The sequence below is a fragment of the Mytilus galloprovincialis genome, chromosome 7, assembly GCF_965363235.1.
Source record: "Mytilus galloprovincialis chromosome 7, xbMytGall1.hap1.1, whole genome shotgun sequence".
Taxonomy (NCBI): Eukaryota; Metazoa; Mollusca; class Bivalvia; order Mytilida; family Mytilidae; genus Mytilus; species Mytilus galloprovincialis.
This window is the reverse complement of record NC_134844.1, coordinates 64,746,392-64,752,418: the sequence shown is the minus strand read 5'-3', so window position 1 is coordinate 64,752,418 and position 6,027 is coordinate 64,746,392. Positions and strand designations below refer to the sequence as shown.

At 32.8% G+C, this 6,027-nt stretch overlaps 1 long non-coding RNA gene across 1 annotated transcript; it reads right to left on the bottom strand.

Annotated features, from left to right (window-relative positions):
• Positions 1-227: 227 nt before the first annotated feature.
• Positions 228-4,567, bottom strand: LOC143083474 (uncharacterized). Its single transcript, XR_012980725.1, has 2 exons — positions 4,494-4,567; positions 228-784 (listed from the first exon to the last, which is right to left on the bottom strand). It is a non-coding gene; the product is annotated as an uncharacterized LOC143083474 (long non-coding RNA).
• Positions 4,568-6,027: the final 1,460 nt, after the last annotated feature.

The window sequence follows — 6,027 nt, the reverse complement described above, 5'->3', positions numbered from 1 at the left end:
GATCTCATATGAAAAACAATGTCCCTCCTCGCCTTCTATAATCGAGTGCAGAAATATACCTTTGCTATAGACGCCTTCTTTTATTTGCTTCATGGAAAGAAACACTTGAAGGTCTGTTGCTTGTTGCTTGATGTTCATAATATTTCTTTGGTATTCTTTTATTTCTTTTTCTTTGTTTTCTAATGTTGACAATAACTGACAAATTTTCAAGTTTTCTTTTTCTTCGATCGAATAGAGTTGTTTCAATAAATCTTCTTGTAGTTTATCGAGATGACTGTTGATCTTTATTCTAATATTCTTTATTTCATTTTCAATTTCCTTTCTCTTTTCATATAAAGTCGACAGATTGTCCTGTTGGTGCTGGCGAATTTTCTGTATATTTTCTGCTGCTTCAACTAATGTGTCCTCTATCTCGAGTAGGGCATTGGAGGTTTTGACATTATGAATGACGTCATCTAAATTGACGATATCCTGGCAATCTTTATGGTCCTCAACAATACACTTGCTGCAGCAGGGACTTTCATGCATCTGGCAATAAATTTGATACTTTTCATTGTGTTTGCTACAGTACTGAGTAACTTTCAGAAGATTAGTTGGTAATTTCTGGTAACCGGTAATCGGTATCACACTGTGCCTCCTAGATGCCTTAGATAAACTATGATGTTCCTGGCATTCTGTACATAGTCCCTCGTCACATTCTGTACACCAGACAATGGATGGATTTGTGATGTGACGGAGTTCACATACACCACAGTTTTGAAATGACGTCGCCATTAAACACAAGCTTAAAATTAATATAAAAAAAGATCAGTCATAACAATAGTTTTATGTAAAAGTTTAAAACAACAGCACCCTATCAACCACCAACATCAACCTGCATGGCTTAATTTATTTTGCCTGTCGGAGGTCGTTGGTTATAACCGGGAACTCCGGTCTCCTTTACAAATAAAAACTGACCGCTATAAGTTAGCCGAGTGGCGAAAGTGGCGTTTAACACCAATAATTAATCAATCAACAGTACAAATTCCCAAATGGAAACCGTTCCAATAGTCAAATAATCGAAATTGTAAAATAGGGTAATTGAAATTTATTTCAAATCAAGAAATTCAGTTTCGATTTGCTTTAAACATAAAGTACATTATCTTTAGGTTTTACAAACATCAATTGTTCGTTTGAAACGTGCAGCTATTTATCATATTGAGTTAGAGGATAAATTCTAATTAATCATGACTGTTGACTAAAACAACTCAGTCATTTCCATTGATCATATAAAAATTAAAAACACAAAAATACTGAACTCCGAGGAAAATTCAAAAAGGAAAGTTCAAAATCAAAAGGCAAAATCAAAAGTCCAAACACATCAAACGAATGGATAACAACTGTCATATTCCTGACTTGGTACAGGCATTTTCTAATGTAGAAAATGGTGGATTGAACCTGGTTTTATAGCTAGCTAAACCTCTCACTTATATGACAGTCGCATCAAATTCCATTACATTGTCAACGATGTGTGATCAAAACAAACATACTCAAAGAGTGAAATGTCAAAAATAGGGGTACAGCAGTCCACATTATGTTATCATCGTAATCACTATAAAAACAACAAATGTAACGAAGAAGCACAAAAAGGCATACATGAAATTTAACATCCTCATTTTGCCTATCTTATACGATTTATCTATTTAAAGTCTACCAATAAAGGATGGAAGGTTTTCATTACTGGTGTAAAATTTTTGAAATTTTTTGAAATTCGCACAGGAAGACATAAAATAATTTTGTCGTTCAAAGTATGACGGCATACATAAATGCAGAGCCAACTCATTCGGTATTCAAGAGCTTGCAGCTCCTATTCAGACTTTGTAAAACGTCACCAGTGTCTGAGCAGAAAGTTGATGAACCAGGGGTATGTCAAAGAACGTCTTATCCTTTTTCTAAAAAAGTTCATCGGAAGCTACCACACAAATAATACAAGATGGTCTTGAAGTATAGATTTTGCGTACTGACGTTGGTTATCTTCTTAATTACGTGTTATAGTATTCTTTTATTTGTCTTGATTAATATTACTTTAATGTTAAGTCAGTTTTTTGAGATATTCATTTGATGTGAGATTGTGCTTATGTAAAACATCATACTTTGAACGACAAAATTATTTCATTTATTAATATAACTTTTACTTACGGATCTTGTCATACTTTGAATGACAAAACTATTTTATTCATTAATACTACTTTTTCTGTTAAGTCTGTTTTTTTATGATATACATTTGACATGACTCTGTACTTATGTATCCCGTCATACTTTGAACCGCACAATTATTTTATTTATTATTATTACTTTTACTGTTAAGTCTGTTCTTTTGTTATATCTACTTTACGTGACAATGTATATTCCATATGCAGGTGAAGTTGGTATATTACTACTAAGGTGGGGAAAATTGATAATTTCAAAATTAAAATCGTCTCGTTTTTCATAAATTCTGGTACTGAGATGACTGTGTATGTCAAATTCGAGGTAAAAGTCTAAAAATGAGGCGGAGGAAGCCGTGTCTGTTGTCTCTTTAATTTCTAGTTCTGGTGGGTATATTAATGGAACCCAATCAGAAAAGTTCGGATTGTTAATGGAAAGAACATCATCAATATATCTGAAAGTGAAATTAAATAACCTGGCTTCTTTGATCTTCTTGTTTTTGACAAGTGTCTGAAGGAACTCTGATTCATATGAAAATAAGAAGAGGTCGACAAGGAGAGGCGCATAGTTCGTTTCCATAGGAATGCCGACAATTTGTTGAAAAAGTCTACCTCCAAATTCAACAAATATGTTGTCAATAAGAAACTCCAGCATACTGATCACTTGTTCCTCTGTGTAGTATATTTTACCCTTTTGTTCCTTATTAACAAAATATGCCTTATGGTATCCCAAAGTGATAAATTTATAGCGTATGCTACCATTTTTATGATGAAAAGCATTGTGGATTATTTCTTTTAGACGGTTTTTCAATTTCACATGGGGAATGGTTGTATACAAGGTTGAAAAATCAAAAGTTTTGATAGAGCTAATTTCAGAAAAAGACCGAGATTTAAAATTATCCAGAAGTTCTTTAGAGTTTTTAAGAATCCACATATGGTTAATACCACTACGCGAGTAAACAGTTTCACAGTATATCTGAAGACCCTCTTTAACTGCGGACAGAATTTTAGTCAATCTAATGGACAATTCTTTAGTAGAACATGCAGATGAGCCGGCAATGTACCGTTGTTTGTACGGAATTTTGTGAAGTTTAGGTATCCAATACAAACACGGTAAGTCCTCCGATTTGTTGTTCAATGCAATGTTCATAGAAGCTATGAAGGACTTATGATTCGCCGAAATCTCATCCTTGTCAAATGATATTCTTTTGTATGTGGGATTACCTGAGTGCTCATTTATTCCTAATCGTAGTAATACGATTTACATATAAAGACAATATTATTTGAAGCTTTGTCCGCAGGAACAACAACATACTTATCTTGAAGAGATGATAGACAGTTTACAGCCTCTCTGCCACTGAAAATGGACCCAGGTCGATCATTCACACAGTATTTCAACTTATGAATGCGACGTTTTATCAGAGACCTGATTGTTTTGACCCATTGTGACAAAGTGTCCAGTTGAACTTCTTCTCGTTTAGCCCATGACCTGGCATAGTCCTCAATGGAATCTATAATTATTTTGAAGTTATGATTCCAATTGATGTGTTGGGGTTCTCTAAACTTGGGACCACGAGAAATCACCTTTCGGAGATTTTCATGTTGAATTATGTTTAGATTCCCAGTAATAACATGACCAGAGGGGCTGTACTTGTATGGCGAGTGGGAACAGTCACATGTCAGAGGTTCCCTCTAATTAAAATTATAAATTGTAGTGTTAGTTGGATTATGTTGATATATTTCTTGTAAATTGTTTAGACAAAACATATAATTATCAAATTATAACACACCAAACGGAATCGCATGACACAGTACAATTTTATACATGAAATACTTTTAATTTCCTTATTTTCTTTTAACAAAAAGGAAAAAAAATGAAAAAAATCGGTTGAACTAATATGTTAAATGGTTATATCTACGCCATTTCAACTTTTTTTTTATTTTTCGGAAGGGGGGGGGGGTCTGTGAGACAATTTACTTGTTTATTGATAGCAGAGTTATATACACCAAATACAGTATCGTTTCTGGACATGAACATGTACATATATATAATATATATATTTAGCTTCTAGAATTGGTATAGTACTAATCAAATCTAAGACATTATAAATACAGATAATATTTTGTCCTATAACAGGTACATAACATAAATGAAGATAAATAAATATTGAGTCCCAGCCCAGAACGAACCATAAAATGATAAACTTTTACAAATTTCACGAATTTAGATCATACGTATATTTGAAAGAATAGAAACGTAACTTAAGAATTAATATAGGAAGTATCGATTTAATCTTTAAAAATTACCTTTCAATATTCAATATTCATTCCCGACCGCCTGATTTATCAAGAAGGTTATCAATAAAGTGACTGATTTGAAATTGATAAATGCTGGAATGTTTAAATTTAATCTACATGTTAGATAGGGGTGTATTAAAAATAAACGTAATCATTCTGCATATTTTTAAATTTCTTCGACTTTGCTTTTTCATACATGTTTTCGTCTATTTCATTATTTCTGGATAAAACAAACCAAACGTTTTCCGGTGAAAACCACGTGCTAGGTTTGCCTTGTATCTCAAAATCTTAACCAGTCAAATAACCAGGTGAAAATGATTAGCGAGACAAGATACATTGACATTGAAAGTTTCTAAGGACAACTCATTTGGTGGTTATTGCCTCTGAATATTTCAATTCTAAGCAAATTTCGCAGTTGTTTTTTGTTTGCTATCCTCTTTAAAACTAGTTGACAGAAAGAAAATTTAAGTATGAAAATTATCAGCTAGACAAGATTTACAAACAAGTCTGGTCTCGTTAATTAGTGATAAGAAGAAAACATTACTTACCATACAAATTTAATGTCAAAAAAGTTTATATACCATTTAAACAAAAAGGAAGAGCCAAAGTCTATAAATGACAGTTGATTATTTGCTGTATAAAGTTTCAAGTCAATAACTGGAATAGTCAGGTGACTGCTTATAGGAGTTTTAATCATGAAAACTAGAAAATATTTTAACGGTTTTTTAACAGGTTACTGTGATCATTCTTTGATACGATATAGTGTATTACTGTATTATTTTTACGTGAGCTTTTGATATCTATTACATATTGTTTTATACGACCGTTATCATCGATTTACGTCATTTTCTAATGACTGTACTGATTTTATGTTTACATGAACGTATTGTTTATTCCATTGGGCGACATTTAAAGGTTGAGATATATATGAATAACCTCGACTTTTTCATGTGCCTGTTTCAAGTCACGAATCACGTAAGTGGTTGTTTTTGTCATACATGGGGTCTGGAAAGGTTGTAGTTTATTTCCTTGTTCTTTAGGTGTAACACCACTAATTTGGCCCGGCCAGAAAGCACATACAATTGGGCCCGGCCAGAAAGCAAGTACGAAAGTAGTACATATTTCACACAAAATAGTTCATACGCATGAGTGTAACTTTAAAAATATGCAGAATATTTAGGTATTATTTGTATCAAATGAAAGCTGAATGACTGGTGATCATTGTAGAACAGTTTTTGACTTATAATTTTGAATATTAAAATAACTGCACCCAAATTTTATAAAGATGGTACATTTTCCCTGTTTGTCAGATCTGAAGTACCTGTTTTGGTACATCCGTAGTTCCGGGAACCAGTTCTTTCTTATATGCCATTAAAGGTATGTTGATTTTTTTCAGTACAAGACACCATAAAGTGTTGCTTTGACATGCAATGATTGTCACTTTATTTGAACTTAAAACAAAAGAACTGTGTTTGCTCGAAATTGAAGTTTAACATAGAAAGCAATGGGCCATGACTTAGTGGTGTACTTCCTTTATATTTAG